The 24963-nt window shown below is 36.2% G+C and overlaps 1 long non-coding RNA gene across 1 annotated transcript in view; it reads left to right on the forward strand.

The window, feature by feature from the left end:
* LOC140256237 (uncharacterized) overlaps positions 1-24963 on the forward strand; it is a 173492-nt gene that overhangs the window by 62718 nt on the left and 85811 nt on the right. Inside the window, exon 3 of the long non-coding RNA XR_011904664.1 lies at positions 22495-22707. This is a non-coding gene — a long non-coding RNA (uncharacterized lncRNA). The remainder of the gene's footprint in view (positions 1-22494; positions 22708-24963) is intronic.

Genomic DNA, 24963 nt, shown 5'->3' on the forward strand with positions numbered 1-24963 from the left:
GCTCTCATCTACTTCCTGCTGAGCAGGTTTAAAAAACATTTTCCACCTTTTCTCTTGAGTCTTACTATGCAAACTGCACGGTTCTCCCCACTGTGGTCTGTTTTGCAAAAGCAGGCTATTAATTGAGAATGTTTTTCAGTATTGCCAAAAGGTCACTACTATCAATTATGGAGAATATTTGTAAAGAAGAAATCTTGCTTATAATGCAATATATCCTGAATTGTCTAATTTGTGTGCTGTAATAAGGCCAAGCCCACTTATTGATTAATCAATCTTTGTTGTCTGTTTGCTGATTATATCAGGAAGAGTCTTAATGTAATGGGATATCATACAAAGTGTTTGCTCTGGGTAATGTATTACAAAACTATTTATTGCTAATATTACAGTGAATTTATTTAACGTGCGGTGAAGCAAGAGATGATTTTTCCAGGGCAGACCATTTTGATTTGTAATGGTAGGCTGGGAACTGAAAACTGAACCGTATTTGGATTTGAATTGCAAACAGTAACATGACTGAGTAAGGCCACCAACAGAGATTTTTTTGTGTGTGTTTTGATCCTGTTTGTGAATCCTTATTTGTGCTTTGCAATTATTACTGCATTGCAGATTCATTGTGTCCTTCAAAAATTATTATATTGGCATATGACATTGGAGGTGGATGCAGGTGGGATGGCGGTAGAGAATGAAGCCTTCCCACCAATATCCCATTACATTTTGTTGCTGTGTGACAGATGGCAGCAGAGGAGCGGTCTGACAAAATGGTGTCTGACATGGAAGTGTGTATGAAGCAAAGGTGTGCTATTGAATTTCTCTATGTGGAAAAAATGGCATCTGCTGACATTCAGAGATGCTTAAGAAACATTTATGGAGACCAATCAGTGGATGTGAGCACAGTGATGCACTGGGTGGTGCATTTCAGCAGTAATGGCAGCAACAGTGTTTCACCTCCACCAGTGCAGGCTCTTGCTCATTGCTGAGGAAAATGCATAGCTAATGGTGGTAAATGTTGCAAAGTAGCATTTTATAGCTGAGAATTCTCTGTGTTACACAGTAATATTGTGCTCAGTGTATCCATTGTAGCTTCCAAGGAAATAAATAGCAGGCATTATTTTTGGAGCAACCTATGTGTAGCGCATGAATATAGCTGAGCAAAACAAAAACAAGTGCCAAAAAAACTGGTTTTGAATAAATTCAAAATGTTTTTCAGACTATATTTAAAGATCTAATATTTGGCTACTATTTAGAATTATAAGAAGGAAACATGGCGTATTAAATTGAGCATAGTATAATTAATTCATCTTCATATGTTTCATATATTCAGGGATTTTATCTTGTAGCAAATCATAATGTGAATTGTAGGGCACAGAGTAGTGACATAGATGATGTTGTAAGTTATGGTGTAATTATCATTATCTCTGTTGGCATGAATGCATCGTTTGCACTAAATAATTTGCCTTATTTTGCTCTGACTCTGTGACTCATTTGTGTTCTTTTGTACTGTAGTTGATGTAAATGAGCCACATTAAACTGCCCCCCTGCTCACTTTGTGCATATTTAAGGATTTAAATTGTTTCAGAAATCCATTATCACTCTAAGACAGAAAGATGAGAAAAATGTGTGAAAAACTCATAAGCAGGTAGAATTCGAAGTTCTCTATAAAATAACATTTGACAAGTGTGAAATATCTAAGATTTAAGTGGGAATTTGTGTAGAGGTCCAAATAAAATAATGCTGCATTTTGATTTTAGGAGAATTAATGAACTACTGATGTTCTGTATTAGTATATCAAAGCAATAATATTTTTCAAAGCTTGAGATTTTTCCAATGAATGAATATTTGATAATCATAGCATCTGCTGTTAGAATACTCAATAGGACCAGAAAGTCAAAGAGAGACATGCAAGAACACAGGAATCATTTTCCATTTATCCTTACTTCAGCATTTATCATACTGAAGTTTAAGTGCCTTTTTGTTGTTGTTGTATAAAATGTTCATAATGTGATTTGGCATGACACAGATCTCACCATGATTAGTAAAACTGAAAGAATAAGAAGGGACCCAAATTATGCAAGTATTTATTCCCTCAGCTCCATTGGTCTTGTGCACTTTAAAAATTAACATTATTTACTTGTACAAAGGGTGTTTGAAAGTTAAGAACTTCAAAAATAGGACACTTTTTACAAAACAGCGGTGCCACATGTATTAAAAACAAACACCAGGCTCAACATCAGCAATGTGCCATGTCTGCAGTGCTTTCAGATTACAAAACAGTGTTTTCACCAAAGGGGTACTAAAAGTCACAGGCTCAGTTAATGCATCCATTGAGAATGAGAAAGTAACAGTTCTCTCTAAAAAAATGCAATATGTATATTGATTCCCAGTGCTTTCTGGAATGCGCATTCAGCTTTTTCTGGCTCTGGAAACATAATGTTCAACACATGGCCACCTGCAGTTCGTTTCATCATGGTAAAATTTTTGCACCTTTCCCCAAGGAAAAACTGAGATATCGTAGATGCTTTCTGGTTTATACATGCTATGTAGATTATACCTTAAATATGTGACATGCAACCTAAATCCAGACAGATTTTTGGCACCGATACTGGCAACTTGAAAGATATTATATCACAAAATTTAAACTCATTTATGTGGTCATCACAGTTTTTGGAAATACAGTGTATTTGCTTTACAGTATCCAGGGTGCATCGCTGAATCAGTGCCAGCCAAAGGAAATGAAGAAAAACAATTTCTAAGCACTGACCCTGTTAGGGAACATTGCATTGCTGCCTGATTCTCTAATCCTAGGGAAACTGAAATGGCGTGAGCATTGTATAGTTCTGTGTCGTTACTGTTAAATCCAAGACCAAACATAAGCAACTCCATAGAGGAAAGAAATACTCTCATCAGTGAGTTCTTAGCAATAAAGAATCAAAAAATGAAGTGGAATAGTATCACCAAAATGCCCCACTGTGTGCTATTACCACAAGACTCCTCCAGTGTTTAAGTGGGGACATAAAATGTACACATGTAATACAATGCTTAGCTTTTTTTTATAAACAGTTCTCCAAAACACCCTTAAAGAATAATGAAATGTGATTTCCATAGCCAAAATGCTGTAAAAGTCAGTTTTTTAAACATTACTAAAACATGAAAAAATGATGCTTTTTATGACGTTTGTAGAACATTCCTCACAATTCCTTTCAGGAAAGAATTGGAATTTCTTTGAAGATGTTGTCCACATTATCTTAAATAGAACCCATTGCCATAGTATTACATGTGTGTAATGATTAGAGTGACATTTTCCTAGCTTTATTGCAACTGTTTTATCATACACTGTTCCATTGTTCCTTTGTGTCTTACTGCACTAACAAGAGTGCGTTGTTCCAGGAGGGCCTCTGACTAATACTATCAGCAATTAAATGTAACTCCTTGAATCTAGTGACTGTAGAGGCAAATATGCTGACATAAAACAACTTGCTGAAATGGATGTCCCTCTGCATATGTAAGCATATGGAAGACTGTGAAGACAGCCTGATAAAGGAAGTTGGTTACTTAGGAAAATTTCTTCTATAAACATGAATAACATCGTGCTCATGCAGTCAGGTTCTCCTCTTCTAGATTTTCTTGGAAGCCTAATGAGGGGCAGTCAGCCTGTTATCCTTAATGAATGCCAGTGTAGGTGGGAGGAAATCAGACTCATCTGTGAACTCTTGCATATGAATATAAACTCAGAGACAGGTATACAGTAATCAGCTCTGGATTCTCTAACATATCTTGTATCTACTTTACTTTTTCTACTCTTTAATGTGAGGTAAATGCCAGTGGTGAGAAAATGTTCTGTGAGCTCAGCCTTTAGACTACTATGATGCTGTTTATTTGATTTATTTGTTTATATAGTATCAAGTAGATGATCTTGATCCTAGAGAAGTCATGTATGCAGGTTCTCGTGGGCTGCTGTATAGACAGCAAGATATCACTACTCTACAATGCGGTGACGATGGCATATACTCTGCTGTAAAGGTGGATGAATACTAATAATATTTACATTCACCAGTATCCTACTGTAAAAATGTGAATGAACTGAAATAATTCTATTTACTGTACCCAACTGAGAATGCAGTGACAAAAATAGAGATAACCCACTTTCCTAAGCAGAGGAAGGGCACTTTCTAGGGAAAGAGTTCCACAAGATTCTGAAAATATCTTGCTGGAGATTTCTAACTGTCTTGCACCACCCGTCTTGATGAGGCTCGCTTATGCTGTGACATTAGGACTTCCCCTCACTGTAGCATCACTATCCCAACTATATTCAGGAAGGCAGTTGCAGACTGGGATCCTAACTTACCTTGTTTTAAGTCTATAAGTTCCTGAAATACACTTTGTCTGTGTCAAAGCTTGTGGCACAAGCCTACATAAGAAAGGAGCTTTGTTTAATATTTTTGTTTCTTTTTAGATAAGCATGTTAACTATAAAAGCTGGAGCCAAATAAAGTAATTTAACACAAAGTAATTTAACATCCTTTAAATACATGGGGAGAAAATTTACTACCCATTTGGTTAATGTCTATATAGGCAGAAGAAATACTCTATTTTCATCAAAATAGTACTGTAAAGATACTACAAAGATAGTAAAAAACAAACAAACAAACAAAAACTGCAATAAATAAATAAAAGGTATTTTTCTTATTCCTTACTGCCCTAAAGGGTTGCATAATGTGGCAATGCAAAGGGAAAGAAAGCTTCTCTGGGGAAGGGCAAGATAGCTGTTTTAATTTAAACATCATATTGGAACAAGTGACAGAAAAGTTATAATATCTAGAAAGTCAAGGGATGAAAAACAGCATCTTATATTTTCAGGCTTCAGATTCATGATGCAAGCTGATGCTTGTAATACAGTGAAATATTGATCAGTAAGTAATTCATAAAAAGGTACATAAAAAGGTGGAACCGTTTTAAAAATGTGTTTGACAATCACTATACCACATGGTCTCAAGGACAGTATCTCTATCTATACAGATATAGAATGTGTTATCTGTATACTGTTGAAGAGCTGACTGTTGTTCATGTTGGGTTTTGTGTATGCTGCTGAAGAATCTCCTATAAAGTATTCATGGAGACAGAGGGCATGAGATGAAATCTATTTTGACCTGATATGATAATTTCTTTGTTTTTGAGAAGAGTTAGTTAAAGCTAAATGACACAAGAGATTATTGACATCACAGTTAAACTTGACAGCTTTGGTTACAACAAGCTCAGGCTGTTTTTTTGTTGTTTTTTTTTTTTTTTTTTTTTTTCTGATTTTAGTTCATCCTGATGTAGCCTCAGTAAAGAAAGTTGTAAGTCAGATCTGAACAAACAGTAGTAATAGATTTATTGATTTGCTTTGTCAATACCTTTGGACAACTCCTGAAAGAACTCTAATTATCTTAGAAAACAAAGTCTTTGCAAATGGCAATTGCATGATTGATTAGTTGCCACTCTTTTACCTTGTGGTTTGAAACACATTGCTAAGAACTGTAATTCAGAAGTTCAGCCATTTGAAAGAGGCTTTCGAGCATGGATTTTTGTTGCAGAAAAGCTCCTGAAGCTACAGAAACTTCCAGAAGCTGAAGATGTTTAGAATTTCCTCTTTGCCATACAGAGTAATTAATTTCAAAAGGCTGCATTAATGAACAGCTACATAGTGATTGACCTGGTACAGCCTTACTACAGGACTTTGAAGAAGGGAATTTTTTCTGCACTATATCTACTTTCTGTAGCACCTGTGCAGAAGGAAACCAATGCTTTTGGGGAAAAAAGAGTAACTATTCTTTACCAATCATTTTGTGCTTGGGCCAGGTGAAAGCAGGTTTCAGAACCATGCTGACAACACCATTTTATTGAATGGTAATGGAAAAGAAAAGTAATGGCAAAGAAAATCTAGGACTCCATAGAGGTGATCAGGCATAGAAGGGGACACTTACATGTCTTTCTTAATGAAAGCATATGTTCCAGGTACTTGAGGAATTACAACAGCCCAATCAAATAAAATACAACTGCTCCTCATGATCATGAGCTGCAAGAGAAGGAATGTGCAGTGCTTTTTTGATGAGCCCACTAACTTTTTCCCAGAACCCAAAGAGATTGGAAAATAAGGACAGAAATGTGGACCTTGACTGGAGATGTCATTGAGATGATAGAAGGATGTATCAAGACATTGGTAACATAGAAATGTTGCATTTGCAGCCAGTCTTGCCATTAATAAGTGGGTTTTTGTACTGCTGATGTGAAACCAGGAAGCAGACAGTAAAGCAGAATTATTAAATAATTTTGTTTGATAGAACTTTTATTTTTATCAGATTTTGAAAAACAGTTGAGTTCTATTTGGAATAAAACACTGGAGTAACCTTATAGTGCCATGTCAATCCAATAAAACTACCCCACAGATTAAAATGGATTTATTTATGAATTTAGTGCACATATTAACTTCTTTTAAAATGTTTGCACTGTGTTGGTAAGAGCTAAAATGAAAGATAAAATAATTGCTTAATCAGAATCTCACTCTCAGTGCAAAAGCTACTTTTTTTTTTTTATGTCTGTAAAAATATGACAGAAGGACCCAACCTCTTTTCATAAATAGAGAACATGGGAAGTGTGCTGTTGCAGAGATTGTTCATTATCAATCTATTGGAGGAGATTTGTACTCTTCTCTCCTATTCTGCAAGAGATCCCACAACAAAGTATTCCAAAGTGGGTCACTCTCAAATGTCTTTGTTATCTACTTCATTTTGTACAGGCAGGAAGAACATCTCTGGAGGGCAGGATGCTCCCAGTTAAGATAAGGAGATAAAACCTGTGTTATAATCCTTAGACTAGTGCCAAAATATTTGTTGTGAGCCCCTTGAAATGAAGTGCTAGTAAGCCCTAGAATCATAGATACTTCTGCAAATACTCTAATATAGTCATGTGGTTATTAATTGTAGCCATAGCAGTTTTCTGCATAACCCAAAAATCTCATTCTCCCTCCTTAATGTTATTTGCTTTATATAATCAATACATGTCAAGCTGAGTTTTATGGATACTGTATTTTACAGAAAGCAGTAGGACATTTTTTAACCATAAAATTAAATCTTCATGTGTGAGGGAGGAGTATAGTTAACTGATGAAGTAGGAGTTTCACTCGTTATATTCCTATAAAATCCTTCTTAATTAAAAAGTGTGATCAACATAGCTAACAGCTATAAAAGGGACATCTGTGCCCTATGCATTTCATCTCTATGCCTGAGAGCTCTCCAAACCTCCCCCCTTCTTAGATCAATGGCGAAAAGTATAACTTATTATCTCTGTTTTACTTATGATAAAGTTGTGGGGCTCACTACTCAGAGTGTGGGGCTGGACTGGCATGAGTGCTGGTGCAAGGTGGGGAAATAAAAGCAGCAATGCCTGGGGCCTCCGTAAAACCATCTTAAGAAAGAGGAGTAAGCATCTATGGAAGTGCTAGACATCTATTTCTTTATTTTTTATAGATATAAACCACTGCTTTTATTGATGGAAAACCTGGTTTTAGAAAAAAGCTAATGTGTAAACTGTGAAATTTTTTGGCTATATTAAATCTGGTTTTGACTCTCAGCACTAACCCTGTCAGTGGTGCAATAAACTCAGTTTAGCTGCATGTAATCTATTTACAAACAGCAGCTTTGCAGTCCTTGATTTGTGTGTCCTTTTAATTTCTCCATCCCTGCTGTGTCTCCCTGTGATGCACCATGCCACAAGGATGATTAACATCCAGCAGTTTATCAGTCCAAGATCCGTGGCTGTGGCAGTGCAAGGAGCTTTCCTGGTGTAACTGTAGTGCAAGCCAGGCCTGAGGACCAGGAGCTGGGTCTCTGTCCTCTGAGTTCAAAGCTGTTTCCTCCTCACAAGAGCGAGGAATTTGCTTAAATCCTGAGAATAAACTCAGTAATGTCAGTCCCAGCCTGTGCTTGTTATCATATGGATGGGTAAACTGACCCCCGGATGGGCCAGAGAGGCTGGGTTCTCCAGAAGGTTCTGGAGCCTTCTCCAGAGTGCCCCCCCACTAAGGAGCAGCTGCTGGAGGAGCCCACAGGTGCAGTGTGGAGATCCTGGCAGGCACTCGCAGACACCTGAGCGAAGCTGTTCTGGGCACCAGGATTGTCCCAGTGCAGGGCCTGGGGTAGCTCTTCCTTGGGAAGGTCAGTCCAACACAATACTTGCTGCTTTCAAGATTTGTTGCGTTGTTTTTTTTCTGAGAGTCATTTTGTGCTTTTGAGCAGTGCAGGGCACTATGCAGTGGCTTTCCTTCTGCATTCTTTATCAGGGAACAGTGTGAGAACAGCGCTTTGTGTGTAATGTAGAAGCAGTAATTTTAAAACACAGGGCTCTTGCCCTTTCAGATTTAACATCTTTTATTATGTGGGGATAGAAAAAGGTGCCAGTACAATAGCCCTGGTCCTCGTATGTGACTGAGGCAGCAAAGTGCTTGTGCTGGCCTTGTGCTGCTCATGAAGGGCAGTGCAGCCTTCAGGTGCTAACGGCTTCCCTCAGCTGCCTGGCCTGCCTGCTTCTGGCCAGGCAGGGGGCAGCCAGCCCTGCTGAGATGAACGCTCGCATCTTGGAAGTATGTACAGAGGAGAAAGAAAAGCGCCGACCACCCCAGCATGCTGGTAAGGAAAGAAAACACCAGAGGGCTGCTGAAATACTCACAGAGGATTAGCACAAAGTTACTGTGTTTAGCACAGGTGTTTCTGTAGCTGTGATACATTAGGAAAATTTACAATATTAATGACTCACACTTTCTCTCACATAGTATGGTACTTTGTTTTACTGGGCTAGAGCACCAAGTGAGGAGGGACACCTGCTGCTGTTTTGCTGTTTTGGTTTTCCTGCAGTTTCTAAACTTTGTGAGCTTTTGTTTAATCTGGGTGTGTTGTTTTGTTGTTTTCCTCCTCTCCCTGAGTACACTAAAATAAAACATGTCAACACATAATGTTTACAAGGAAATGCATTTCACCAGAGACATCTAGAAATGTTCTGTTTTTCTGCCTACATAGAATTGCATATTGTAAACTACTATTGCTAGCAAAGCTGGACCTAGACTTCAATAGATCTGCAATATCTCTTCCCTTTTGGTGATACTCAATTTAGCAAGGGGATCTGAAAAGTGGTAGAAATTATTGAGTGTGGCTGTGTGCCCTGTTCTTCTTGTATCTCTAAATTTGTTAATCAAGTGGTAGTTATTATAGCTTGGAAAATATTCCAGTATTTTAAACCTGCAGCTGAACTGCATTTGTATTAACTCAGTCTTTAAATAAGTTTTATTCCTGTTATAAGATTGAATTCTGTTCCATGGGATGCTGAGGAGGTACATGACATGGCAGTGCACATGCACAGTGGGATGGACTTAAGTATTTCAAACGACAGTATGGGTAACCCGTGTATATCTTCTCCATGTTTTCCCCATTCAGCCTGTCAGGAATGGGATGGATCTTGGACAGGCTAATTGTGTACTCATTACTGCAGAGTGGAAGAAAGGAGAGCTATAGATCTTGTAGCTACTAGGATCCATCTAACAGTGTGTCCTCTTGTAGACATATCTGCAAGTATGCTGTTTCTACCGTATTAAAAATTCAAGAAGAGAACTATCTCTTCTAGAAGAACAAAAACTGCATTTTTTTGTGAAGGACTGTGTACCAAAAACCTGCAATCAGGCTTTCAAAAGACTTGGGCTTTACATTAGATGACTGGATTTTCAGACCAGATCTGTACACTTTGCATTGCAGTTCCTTTTAAAATGTTATCAGAAATGTCTGTTCCAATGTTCTATAAGGTTCCATATGTTCTATACCAGTCCCACTGCAGAGGAATAGCTAAAAATGATCCTTTAGGCTGCTAATGAATTCAGTATTTATATTAAATGAGAATATAGCTTGTTTCTTATTATAAGAATATCAGTAAAACATTAAAGAACAAAACTAGGATGCTGCAGAAATTGGAGCAGAAGCTTAAGACTGATCATCTTGATGCTTAAAAGGAATAAAAACATATTCTTACCCTTTAGTAAAATTAATATTTAATTTCTCTAAAGGAAAAGATATGTTTTTCTGATAAGTTCCCAAAGGAATACAGGACGATACTGAAGGTATTCTCTGCTGCATGATGTTGCTGCTCTGTAAGGGAATGAAAAAGAGATTAAAAGAGATCAAAAGTAAGGAACCAGCTTGTCACTTTGTCTTCCAGTGGGGTATTGAGGGCTGACATTTAAGAGAAAAAATCAACTAGCATTGCTAGAACTTCAAACTGAACAGTTTGATCTTGGAATTTCTAATGCTCCATAGTGGCCTTTTAAGAATAAAACTGTTTCCTAGCTGGCCTATCCCAGGTGTAACTTGATGACTTTGTATTTGATGACTGTTTCTTCTACTACTACTTTCATTGTTAAAACTCTTCCTTATTAAATTGCCATTTATGCTGTGGAAGGAACATAATAAGAGTACAGTATTTGCTATGTGGGTGAGTTGCTGTAGCAACATTATTTTTAGAATTCCCTGTATTGTGTTCTTGATCTTTCAACTTTCTATCTGATACACTAAGGATATACATTGTGTAATTATTTTGTATTGTGTCTTTAAATATGAATATTTGATGATGAGCCTTTAAGCATAACATCTTCAAACAAAAGGGGAGCTAGAATGAACCCTTATGTTTTGACACGCTCAGATTGTATGACCTGTTTTCCAAGAAAGCTTTTAAGTTCATGGAAGTGAGCTTGAGTATTATGTTTCTTAGTTCTGTGATTTATAAAAGGTTATAAAAGGAGGTTCCAATATATTGTGTAATTTCACAGAGAGCATCTCTAAAACTCAACCAGGTGTTTAGCGTACATATACTCCATACTCATAAATATCTGTCCTGCAGTCAGAAGGTATGACAGCAGGTTACAGGGACATACCTGAGCTAATTTCAGACTGATTGCTATGTAAGTGCAGTAGTGCTTTACTAGTGGTAATAACTAAGCTGCATAAGTAGCAGTGGTGGTGTTGTCATTTTAACTTGATGATTTATAGTTATGTCTTTTGCTGAAGAACAGTATTTAGGGTCTTGAGAGCTTAAAACTTATGAGATCTATGCATGTGATAGAAAAGATATTTAAGGAGTTGCAGTGAGATCCTGGTGGGATTTGAGGCATCTTGGGAGAAAATGAAATATCCATCAATGTTCTGTTTCAAGTATTTGTGGAAATCAGGAGTTTTCATTCAAGTTTCATTTTCTTGAATCAATTAAGGACGTCCAACACCTTACTTTATTAGACTAGGTGAAAGCTAGTTCAGGTTTACTGATTCCTTTGCTCTTGATTCATGACTGTTTGAAAGTACTTTGTCTATTGATAGAGCCAGAAATGTAGAAGTATTTTGTATATTCTCCTTTAAGTGAATACATAAGGCAAGCTGATATGGGACAGGCAGGCATTTGTGTCCAAATGCATTCCACGTATATTCAGTAATCTCATTTATACCAATAATACCTTTTATGAAAAAATTGCAGAGGAGGAGAATTTTATCTATTAAAAGAAAGTTTTCCTTGGACTCATTTTTATTGTTATTTTTTACATATTTTTATACATATATATAAATATTTGATCTCCAAAACAAGAAGAGTAGATGCATAGAATCATAGAATTACTCAGATTGGAAAAGACCTCAAAGATCATCAAGTCCAACCTCAGCCTAATCATAGTACCCTAACTCTAATGCATGCTACATTAAAAATAAGAGATGCGCATTACATTCCTTATGTCTTTTTAATGATGCAATTGTGAATTATATTCTTGTTGCGTTTGTAATTAGAGGGCGGAACAGATGGTAAAGAGTTGTTCTAAAGCAAAGTGTCAATTAAAATTATCCATTTTGCTAAACTGATTGTTTACTATAAGAGGATATTTCACTATTGGAAAAACACTCAATGTGCTGATATGTACTTGATTATTACAGCTCATTTGATATAAGCACACTTATAAATTATATATACCCACACATACATATATGCCTATATTAATTATATGTTTTATATGCCTTTAAACATAAGCTACTATATTTGTGAAGGAAAATGAAACTTTAAGTAAAGGAAAAAACAACAAACTTGTAAGATTATATATGTTTGGAGATAAGACTAAATATTGTATTATTTCCTTATTCTCAATATAAACTGGAGCTAAAATTCAGAGGGTAATTTATTGAATGAGGTGTTATGCTGTATGGCACGTACAACTACAGCGTTGTTTATATTACTTTGCAGGAGCCTTCTTTATTTTTAATCCCTACGTTGTACCTATCACCTCTTGTTTATAGATTTATAGTACTTCAAGAGCTGGTGATACTTTTATTTGTTTGTTTTTCATGCGAACTGTACCTATTTCATCCTGGTTTCCAACATACAACATGCACTGAACTAACATTATCCAATAGCTCTGTGTGCGTTATCCATTAATTCTGGAAATTTTAGATGTCATAAAGTTCTCTGCTGATATCTAAAAAAGTCTGGGTTGTAGAGCATTAGGGATGTATGAAAGGAACAGGAGGAGTCAGTCCTAATTTTTTTAATTGTTTTAAATACCTCTTCGTGTGTTTAAAACAAAATTATTCTAATAGCTTTATATCATTGTAAAATGGGTTTCATAAAACATTCCCTTATATGTATTCAGTGTATGTTTGAAATGTGGCATTTCTCTGACTTCTTTACACCTGAAACATCTGAGTACCTGATTGCTTCCTTCACGAGAAGGTTTGTGCATTGCAGTGGGTATAAAGGAAGCACCTTAGGATGTTTCATTTTGAACGCTGAACTACAGTCCATTTCTATTGCAGAGTGTGATGTAGTTCAGAGAAGAGGCTGTTTGTGTGTAGAGTGCTGCATGTTAAGGTCATTGTGGCTCCACATGGAGGAAGTGCAGCCACGATGAGAACTTGGCCCACTCAGGAGGAGTACTCAGTTCATCGTTTAAAAAACTAGATTTGACAGATAAATGACTAAATATATTACTTTAGTGATCCAACATTTCCAATTAATGAGCCAAATTGTCATTGACTCTGCTTGTTGTCTATAAATTCTGACTGACTCAATCTTCGTAATGTTGGACTGGTCGAAGGCATCAGTAAATTGCATGCAATACTTAGTAATTGTCCTTAGCTGATAACATATTGTAATTTCATTTGTTTAGTAGTATTTGTCCAAAATAGTGTTTTCTGAATTGGCTATTACTTTTACTTTCTTAAAATGGATAATGTAACCTCTATGAACAGTTTGTCTACTTCAGTTCCATGTATTATTGAAGGTACAAATGCAATGTAGCTAAAGGAATATCCGGTGAAAGTAAAGCAGTGGCATTGATTATTTGCATATATATAGCTAGGCTGAGTCTTTTAGCAAAGCATTGTGTCCTTCCTTAATAAGGCATAGAAAATGAAATCTAGCATTAATGTTCCTCCTTTGCTATTGTGATGGGGAAGCTTTCCTGGAAAACTGAGAAGTGGTGGCTCACATCAGCATGTTCTTTCTCAAGAAGCAAATTAGACACTTTTCTGTATCATTGTAGTCCTCAGAATACAGTTTTCTTGGTAAATAATAAGCAATGTTTGTTATAACAAAGTTTGCTGCATTAGGACTGACTCTTGGCTTTATTTCAGTTACCGTATAATTATGTTTTCTTTACTTGTGAATCACATCTCCTAATCTTCCCTACTCGAAGAAAAGCCAGAAATGAAAAACCAATAAATCTCCTGGCACTGCCTTCTGGCTCTGGGGATATATATGGAAACATGCATGTGTTGTGCATCATTCATTATGTCCTTGACAAAATCATACGTAATTTTTGAGTGTTGCAATATTATTTATTTATTTAAAAAAAAAAAAAAAAAAAAAAAAAAAAAAAGGCATATTAACTGTTAGGCACTAAGTTGAGTCTTAACATTTCTCTTATCCTCAGACCGCGTCTCTCATATACAAAATACTTTAAATCTCCTCTGCCAAATAAAACCGTTGTGAAGCAGGCTTTAGGCTTCTTGTGGGAGCACATAATCCTAACATGCCCTCTGACACACTGCCAGGAGGACAGTTTTTAATATCACATTGTGCAGAAAAAGAAATTATCTTGTAAGGTCTACTTGTAGCTACGTCCAACTGAGCCCTTTACTCTGCACCTAGAATGTTCTTGCTGGCTATGTGCTTAAGTGCTTTGCTATAATACACATATCTCTTGGTTTTAGGACTGTGCCTCAGTGCATCATTTTTCCAGCCAGGCAGGAAAAATGTCAGTCCAACCCCAAAGGAAAGAAATCAAAGCTAAATAGGTAACAAGTCATACTTTCTGTCTGAAGGACCTTCAAGCAATGAAAATGTAAATCAAAAGAGAATTCTTTGTTGATTATATTCAACTCATTTTGCTGGACAAGCGAACCAGGCATCAAGCATCTGATCAAATTCTAGCAGTTTATCCAACGTTTGGGAAGAAACATATAATCAGTGCACAACCTGCAGTGAGAAGGAAACATGAAACTAATGTTCAAAAAAATCCACTTTAATAGAGAGAAGCATTCAGCCAGAAGAAATTTCCATTACTTTCTCCTTAAGAGTATGTTTCACACCTCTGTAAATTTATCTGTGCTGATTCAGAAAGAATTGCCATCTCAGTCTCTGGTCACATTCTGATTTGATGTAAAGCAGTCTAATTTGATTAATGTGCGTGAGCTACACTGGGGGTATGAATCATTAAAGATTAACTCAGCCTGAGGAATATTTCTTTATTTCTACCTCTTATTTTATGTATTTTATCTGGTTAATCGTAGACTGCAAAAATTAGAAATGCTCAGGTTAGAATCTATAAGGTGTGATGAAATAAGATTAATCACATTCTCTTATTCTCTTGCTCCTCCCCACCTCTTCCGTTGTCCCTCCCCCCCCCACTCCCCCCCGTCCCTTCTCTCCCCACACCCCATTAGTTTAAAGTATGATAAACTAAAATTCTTTATCTTTTGGAACAGTATTTTTCCACAATATCAGGTTCATACGATCTTTCCAATAACACGAAAACATCTAAAGGACACCTAAAAAATAATCTGACAGCTTTAGTTAGCTTGACACATTTGCGTAGGAAAGCAGATGTTACTAAGTTTGCCCAACAAGTGTTGACTAACAAGAAAGATGTTTTTAAAAGAAATGGTGTGATTATATCTTGGCATTTGTCCTACAGACTGGTGCTCTTTAACCTTGGGAAGGACTTCCAGTTTCTAAACTTATTTTATTGGGCAAAGTATTGTACTGGAACCTAGTGTGTCTCTACTGTTTCTTTATTGAAGGTGTGTTACGTGTTGTAAGAATATTTTGATAAATTATAGTTTTGAACTTTGTTTAGAACTTGAGTAAGTTGCTGCAACTTGACAATTTAGAGGATTAGGCAGGGAAAAAATATAGAGGAAGAAAGAGCAGACTAGAGAACAAATATTACATAGAAAACAAGGAGTACAAAGAACAGCTAGAACCTAGATAATGCTGAGAGGATTGGAATGAATTCAATGATTGCATGTGTCATCCGGATTTACATTTGTGTTAAATCTGTTTCTCTTCCTGGCTAAATTTCACTATGGAATTCAGAACTTGTTAGTTTGCCTTTAAATTGTAAGCTCTCTACAGTCAGTGGATGAACTAAGTGCAAATTTGTTATTTGAAAGCTTAAATTTAGATTTAGGTATTCTATATACCTAAGAAAACATCCAGGCTATTAATTTATATTTATCCCTTTACTTTTGCATGTCGCTTTCTTTTATGTTATTATTTGAATGTATATTTTCTTTCCAAAGGCACTGCTTAAATCATGTAGTTTAGATCTAAAGTGGGAGACAGGAGATCTGCGTTCGCTCTTCTTTGGTAGGATAAGATAAAGCAAGAAGTGCTTGGGCCCTATATTACATTAGAGATGCAGGATGAAGCAGCCATCTCCAACAGTTTATCAGCAGTTTAAATTTGAAGCAGTGAGCAGAATGATTGATAAGCTCAGATGCTGGCTGCTAAAAATTGGCAGAATTTCTAAGGGGTTTTGCTACTGATAGGTGTTAATTATACCATTGATACATCTATTTATCACGTTATTCTTAGATTGGGTGTATAGCATTTAGCCAAAATATTTATTTTTACTTTGTTTTTATGCTGAGCTTTCAAAAACTCCTTTCAGGTCCATCTTTTTCATTTATTTAGAACAACAATAACTAAACAACAACAACCCTTCAGTCATATTTCTGACACTATAATGAACTAAAGGAATGAATTAAATAATGTAACCAGCTGTATGCTATATACTTCCATTTGCTGAAGGGACATCTTTCATCCTCAGAATATGTAGGGGGATCAAAATAGTCCTTGTCTTCAGTCAGATACTAAGCTTACATTTCTGAAAAGGGACATCTACCTATATATATCGTAAATGATGGTTGAGACTGAGGAGATGTATCGTAAGGTTTAATGAAATGTACATTCTACTACTTCTATTTTTATGTGATAAATATAAATGAAGAAAACATTAATGGAAGAGAATAGAGTTAAATAGTTAAATACTTTTCTTTTTATCTATGTGCTTGCCTTTGGTCTTAAGAAAGGACTGTGGAGGTGGTCTTGAAATAATTATAGAAAATCAGGCTTTTCTTTACCAGTTCACTGCTTTTTCAATGCTGTTTCTGTTCTGAAGTGGCATAAGAATTTGAATCCTGCTTAACTCAGCCTTTGGGTTATAAACATGTCACTTTCTTCAAAAGCTACCACACTTCAGCTGCTCTGTGGAAACTATCCCCTATGTGGGCCCTTGTAGCAAACACAAGATAATTTGACTCAGACGTGCTGGTAAATGAGTGACATGACTGCAATTTTCTTGGAAATGAAAAGTAGACAGGCAGATCACTCATCATAACTGTAAGCCTATGTGCAGTCATGTACTAAGTCATAAAATATTAGTCATGTATCATCATCCTGAAGTGTATTTCCCTGAAGTTTTCTGTTAATTTTGTCCATGTAAGGAAAGGCTAAGAGGTCTTATGCTGAACACTTTCTCCATGCAGTTGGAAAGTAAAGAGAATATGTGTTTTTTGTTGTTTTTGTGTGTTTGTGTGGTATTTATTCATAGCTGTTTCTTTTTTATATATGGCATTTTATAGTGGCTTTTGGACACGCCAGAGTTCATGAGTAATCCAAATATTAGTAGATTATCCCTTGCTAACTGGCTAAATAAAAACAAGAAAATGAATTCCTGTTAGTCTGTGTACTGAGACATACAATGCTTTTGGCCAGCATAAGTCTCATTATGTGCTTCTTGTGTTCATAGCTCCAGAACTGGATGCACTTCTCCAAGTGGGGTCTCATGAGAGCAGAGTAGAGGAGCAGAATCACTTCCCTCAACCTGCTGGTCACTCTTCTCTTGATACAACCCAAGCCTATGGTTGGCCTTCTGGGCTTCATGTGCTTATTGCTAGACTATGTTGAGTCTTTCATTGACCAGCAGTCCAAAATCTTACTCCTCAGAGCTGCTCTCAAGCTACCCTCCACCTAACCTGTATCTGTGGCTGAGATTGCCCCAACCCAGATGCAGGTCCTTGCACTTGCTTCAGTGGGATCAATACTCAAGTAACAATTAGATTTTTGTTATTAAACTATCTTGTAAAAATGCTGTTAGGCAATGTTTCTTTGTGAAAAATACCAACTCTTCAGTTGCCCAAAATCTGAAATTTTTGAAATAAATGGATGTCATAGTTTTAGGAATTTTCTTATTGGTATTCTGCATCATAACATCATTGGTGCACTTGGAGGTAAAGAGGTAAAGCTGCATCTCTGGTATTGGAAGAATATAGTGAAAGACAGATCCCAAAAGACTTCACTACTCTATTTCTGTTTTTCGGTTGGTGGGAAAGATAAAACTGACTGGAAGTCATGAGACTGTCTTCCTTTTTGCCTGCCTTGGCTCTATGTGTTCTCTGGACATCTTGCCTACAGCATTAGAGTAAGGCCTTCAGTTCTTGAAGAACACTCTCATTTATTATTCATTTAATTTATTAGCTTCAATTCCAATTATATTGTATTATATTGTGTTTCTCACATTCCACTATCATATTTAGTAAATTAGTTTTCTCCTTTAGCTTATTGCTGCTGTTTTGTTTTTAGGCTGATCTCCCTATGTTTCCTCTGCTTCTCTTCCCCCCTTCCCAGGGCATGGGTCTGTGGGTCCCTCTGCCCCTGTTAGTTGTGGAACTGGGCTGAACCAGCTCAGAACTATGACAATGGGAGAAGAGGGAAGTACGTAATAATCACAAGAGGTGGGCTAAATTTAACACATGAAAATAATCAAAACTTTTTCTGTGTATTTTTTCAAAAAAATTCAGTTCCTGAGTTCTCTCTCTCTCTCTCTCCTTTTTTTTTTTTTTTTTTTTTTTTTTTATTCTCTCAAGCATTAATGTCTTTTTGTTATTTTTATTGAGCCGTAGTCCTATCTTTTGATCCAATCCTAACATGTTATAACTTTTTATCTTCTGTGCAAGAAATACTGGTATCTGTAGAACAATAGAAGATGTGAGTTCCACTCTGTCTTGAACTCGTGCAGAGTTATTCTATAAAGGAACCAAGGGAGTGTTTGGTTATTTTAATATTGTGTTTACAGAACATTATGCTTTTAAAGGCCTAATCTGTTCATCTCATTTTTAGAAATGGTTATTACCTATCCTGTTTTTTCAAGAGGATTTATGAAGTTTAAATGTAATTGGCTATTTAAAATGAATTGTTCATTCCCTTATTTAGGATCCAAGATAAGTATATCTTATTTTTATGAGCCGCTAAGCTTGGAGATCTCTTATCTGTTTTAATACGTTGATGTAAGATGAGTTTGTTAGCATTGGCTCAAGTGATTTTGCAAGCAGTGGAACTTGATGTGACTTGTTGAACTAGGGACATTGATTTGAATTTAGGATGCCTAGTATTTAAACATATTTCTGACATAGTTGGTCTGTGTTTTAGTATCTGTTTCCAAGTGCATTAATGTGAATAATTGTATTTACTAAACTTGATGTAAGTGCTAAGAGCAAGAAAGCAGAAAGCTTAAAGGGGAGGGTTAGAACAAGAAGTTAGTGACTCCTCATTAATTTACATCCATGGTGTTTCCTGTTAGAGTACATACATGTTGGCACCTAGAATGGAATTGAATGGCTAAAATAAGAATAATTGAACGAAGATAAATTTCTCTGTTTTCTGTTGAAAAGCCAATTCTAGCAGCGTGTTACAATGTAATGATTAGGATTTGTTGTGTTTTTTGTTGTTGTTGTTTTTAAATATAGTGTAGTAAAGATATGATTCTTTTGAATACTTGTCTGTATGTTTTGTTTACCTTTATTGAAATTAATGTTTCTTTTCATAAAAAATATGTAAGCTATTTTTGGGCTGCTTTTGAAAAACTATTACATAGCCAACTTTCTGAAGACCTTTAGTATATACTTATTTCCTGAAAGGTCAGACGATATTCCATTCCTTCCCCTATGGAAAATATGTAACTCCTTGTTCAGATCAAACTTTTCTAGAAGGGTTTGGTGTAGAGACAGTCGTTGCATGTCACATGAGTGGTGTTAATCTCATTTATTGCAAGTTAGCTTGTGAACTAAGCCATTAGAAATCACAAAGGTAACTTAAAACTATTGAACCTAAGCAATTATTTAACTTTTTCTTAGTAAATCAGCTGGGCTGAAATAAAAGCTGAAGCTTTCACTAGATCATCTGACACAGGGAAACATCAGATACACCCATGACTATATTCTCAGTGTCAGTATGTTTCCATGGAGGTATGCTGAGAAAGAAGGCAGAAGTCAAAAGAGCAGTGCCTGCAGCATCAACAGGAGCAGGTCTAGCTAAGACATTTCCTCCCTCTTTTCCTAGAGATGACACTGTCTTTTTGAGACAGGAGTCCTCTGTGTGAAATCACATTGCATATGCTTAGACAAAATCATTGAGAGTCCTGGTGTAGAAGCAAATGGTTTAGTAATATTGCAGTTATTTTGCAAAATATTTTTACTTTGCTTGGCAAAGTCTCCAAGTAATGTAATTGCAATTATAGAGCCTTGAGAATGAAAAACATTACTGTTAATATTTTCACAGAGTTCTGAAAGAATTTCTGAAATAGCTCTTGAGAGCGTTACAATGTGAAGAGTTTTATATTAAAAGTATGAGACATTGTGCAGTGTCCTTTCATTGATTCAAAGAAGATTGTTGACCTTTATTCTGAAAAGATGCATGGATGGCAATGTGCTGAGTACTATATTTGAAGCACATGTAGAGTAAAAAAAACAACAGTACTACTTTTACAGGTTCAGATATCATCTGCCAGTGTTCCCTTTATTTTAATGTAGTCAGTGCTGTCAGATATCCCCCAAGAACTTATGTGGTACTTTGGCTTGTGACATTATCACAATAGCACTATGTAGCAATTGCCTCTTTCTACTACAGAATGTTGAAAGTTAGCACTTAGTGCACATCTGACACTATCTGTGTTATATTTTGTGGATGTTTAACTTTTAAATTATAAAATTGCTTTCATATGCTATATGTATGGGCATGACAAACTGTGAGTAGTTGAAAAATCTTATTAACTACTCCATGCTCTATGAGACATATTGGAAAGATTCTGAAAGCTAAAGAAAAATAAGGATTATTTAATATTTTTTTATGAAGAATATTTAAATTGGAAAAGCTATCATATGTGACTATATCAATGAGTCTGCGTTATATATAACTTGCAAGAACACTCAGTGCTGCTTTTCTTAATAAACATGTTTTCTTGAATGGTGAAAGTTAGACAGTAATACAATGAATGGGAGCAGATGGCAGGAAGCTGGGCCTCATGGTGAATTAAATTTAGGAAATGTAGTAAACCAGAAATCTCTGCATGGCGAAAGACATGGTGAACTGACACTGTTAGCCTGCCTGCCTTTCAGACATTGCATGCAACTACAGATTTTGAAGGGAAGTTTGGCCAAATGACAATAAATAAAATGGTAATAATAGGTAAAATGGTGCTTTCTAATGGCCAAGAATTTCTATTTCTTTGTAATCTTAAGTGAAAAGCTGTGAATAGGAATCTGATGGACAAAAGCATGATGTGTTTGAATATTTTCTTACGAACACTGCAATTAGTGAACATGACTCATTTTAAACTATATGTTTAAACTATTGCAACTTTCCAGCAGTAACACTGAATCCTAGGCTATTTAATCCCTAGATTTCAGGTCTTCAGGAGAATCATAGGGCCTTATTTCTTAATGTCTATTACAGTGTTTGGTCATTCCTACCTTGCTTCAAAGTCTGAAATTGTTGCTCTCAACCATTTCTCTCACAGAGATTTGGTGACCTAGTAAGAGATCATCACTATTAAACTTCCTAGAATAAAAGCAGCAGTGATACAAAATTATTAAGGAAATCATTGAGAAATTGTAAATAATCAGGAAGAGAAAAGAGAAAAACATCTGCAATTGCGTATAATAGACCAATATTTTCCTGACTGGTAGGTCAAGGTACAGAATGTTGGAATGTCAGTTAGTTACTCTGTATGCTTTCACGCAAAGTTATTACACCTTGGGAAATAAGGATTTGATTGAGAACTTCCTTGACATGACCTTTGTGATATACCCACACTAATAAATCTCTGTTGCTTAGTGCTGTGTGTTTCCCTTTCAAAGCTTTTATTCTCTCTCTCATCCTCAGCATATTAAAGTTACATCTTTACTTAATGTAGATTAGCTGGGGAAGAGGCAGAGCCAGAGCTTTTTTTTGTAAACCAATCACCAAAGACTATTTACTGCATAGCTGGCACATGCTGCACATTTTTCTGTGTTGGCAATTAAATGATTAGTTATCAGTGACTGAGTCAAACAGTACAATATGTTTTGGATAGAACAGGTTATGCATTTCCAAAGAAAATATATAGATGAGATTTTTCTGATATCACAGCTAGAGAAAGATTCTGCATATTTCACCTAATTTAATCAACTTGATTTCTGAGAAACCATATGACTTTCTTAATGGGAATTTAAAAAAGAAAGGGTGTTTCAGTAGCCAACATACTAGTACATTAGTTGGGAACAGGAATTATTGTGCGATATTCCATCTGGATTTTCTGTGGGCTAAAACAGTTCCTTAAAGACTTTGAGATAGAGATACTATAAAATATGTGATAGGAAAAAAAGTTATACCTAGAAATGCATGGAGATCCTCTTGTGTTGCTGGTAGTGGTAACTTTGAAACATTCCAGGGGTCTGCATCACTTTCCCAAGGCAGTGGGTAATGAGGTTACTGTAGGTGGTCCTGCAGGAGCTGAAAGAAACTTGTCCTTCAGCTCAGGGAAGAAGGAGCCTATGGGTAGGCAGCAAAGATCTCTTGTTGAAGCACAGAAGAATACTAGAAGAAAACTGTAATCAATTCATTTACATTTCAGGGGACAAAATCTATGGAATACCATGGATCCAGGTGGAAGGGAGGCTTCTAGGAAGAAGGAAGTCGTCTACTACTATGTGTAAGAGAATGCTTTCTGCAAGAGTGTTCCAGGCCACAGGAGAGCATTACTGGGAAAAAAGGCCTGATGAAGAGCTCCATACATGAGGAAGATAAATGGAATTCACCTCTCAAGTTCCTCCCTTGTGAGATCAAGGTAGCAATCTTTTCTTATTCATTATATCAAGCGATCAATTTTCTAGAGATTTTGATTCTGTGACTTTGTTTTGTTTGTGAACTTAACACTTTTAGATGCTATTTCCAGTGCTTGACTTCAATGAAGATAGACTAGGGAAAAGAGGCTTATTGGAACATGCGTGATCCTGCTGTTTGTCACAGAATTCAGAGGCTTGATAGAGTCTGTGAGATGTTCTCACGTTTAAGAACAGAGGGTAAACTTCTACTGAAGAAGTAGGCTATACAGCTTGAATCTTCTGAAGATGTTGTGTTGCTTATTGTTGTTCCTGAAGAATTTCACAAATTTCCGTATTTCATGATCTTAAATTTTTTGGCAGCTTCCTAAGCCATTGTATAGCTTCACTGCTTGTTAAAAATGTTCCCAAGAACTGTTCAGTGCTGAAGACACTCTGCAAAAACTGCATAGATGGCCTCTTATGGGCTTTACAGGAGCAATCAAACTACATCTGGCCCCTTGCCTGCAATTAGAACCCCAAGAGACCAAGGACCGGTACATGGTTTCAACTGAAGCTTTTACCATCCTATGTAGAAAGGCATCCTATCAGTTGCTTTGTGCAGCTCAGTACGTAAATTGTTCATTGTTTCTTCAGATTCTTTTTCCTGAATCCAGCTAACTATCAGCTAACTATGCTCACCAGGGCCTCATCTTTCTTAAACATTCATTTTGAGTCACTTTGAGAAAACACTTGTGTAAAATACTTAGGAAGCCCGGAAGCCCCATGTGCTTACAGAGAGTCTTCTTCAAAAAGACTTATAAAGAGCTATTTACAGGGAACTGAGTGTTTGGCTTCCAGAGTGGCCCTCAGTAGCAGAATACACACCTTCAGCACTGATGCTAAGATAACACTAGTGACTCATAGCTGAGAGAACTATGAGAGCTAGAGGGGTCTTCTTAGAGGTATTCAGAAGCTGTAGTGACCTAGACATGTCATGAGAATGGTCTGAAGTAAACAGGCCATTTTGGATACTAGCTGCAGTCAGATTATTATGTGTGCCACAGAATAAGCTAATGTGATTGCTGAAGTGGGATCATAGCATTTTTAATTTCTTTTACAAATGCCATGTATGGCTCATCTATTAATTCAAATGGCACTTAGCTAAGTTACATGTTATGGGCCCTAGCAGAGTGAACCAAGTAACTGTTTCATTAACAGAATAGCATATAGTTGAGCTTTCGATAGCAGAATTATATTCATGTTGTTTAATATGGATCTAGGTGGCATTTATTGTTTTGGACTAAACTGTAGAGTTTTTACGTGGTGTTTGAACAGTTATTCCATCAGTTATCACTATAACTGAGATTATATTGAACTCTGAATGTTGTCCACACAGGTAAATATGAATATGGGGATAAGAAGCATCTTTGACTATAGCATCCACCATCCCATCTATTATTTCTTTGGGGAACATCAATAAAAATAATTTGCCAATCTAAAGCTCTTGAAAATGAGCGTATGCTAACACGGTCTGATCTCTTTGGAGACTTGGTAAACAATCATGATTTGTTTTCTGTCTCCAATTTCTCCCATGCAAGTTGTATTTATGTTCTGTTTTCTATTTTGAGTCAATTGAATTAAAACTCACTTTATTTCATAATTACAGACATTCATTTTCACTAACTGACAAATCTTGCTGGAATTTTATTCCCAGAGCTATCATTCACCAAAACTCACAGCAACAACTGATTTTGATGCTGCCTAGTTTCTTTGAATTTTTTTCCTTGGAGTTACATAACAATTGTGAATTTACATTCACTTGTTTCTCTGTGTTCCTGTGTGATTTGTTTATTGATTATTTTTATAATTCCTTTCTACTGAAATAGAATTAAGTATAGATAGAAAACACACCGGGAAGCTAGAGAAATATCTTTTCCTTATTACTAGATACCACAGTAGCCTTCTCTCATATAAAATGACCTTCACAGTAGGTGGCAGGAGTCTTTTAAGGTTTCTACTAAACCTCACCTTAAAACAGGAGTTCTGTGATAAGGGACAGAATCTCATACCCTCTGGAGTGGAATTAATTTCAAGCGATGTAGATAGAAACAAGATAATTTTCACAATAAGTAGCTACATAGCCAAGCTGCCACAGGCTGGGTCATGCTCTCTAATTTGGTTCCATTCACTAGTTAAATGTGAGCAAGAAGATCAAAGGTATTATGTAAAAAGACTCTCACTCTCCAACTGTGAGGAAAATAATAATGAAGTGGAAATGG

This window comes from Excalfactoria chinensis, chromosome 9, assembly GCF_039878825.1.
Source record: "Excalfactoria chinensis isolate bCotChi1 chromosome 9, bCotChi1.hap2, whole genome shotgun sequence".
Lineage (NCBI taxonomy): Eukaryota > Metazoa > Chordata > Aves > Galliformes > Phasianidae > Excalfactoria > Excalfactoria chinensis.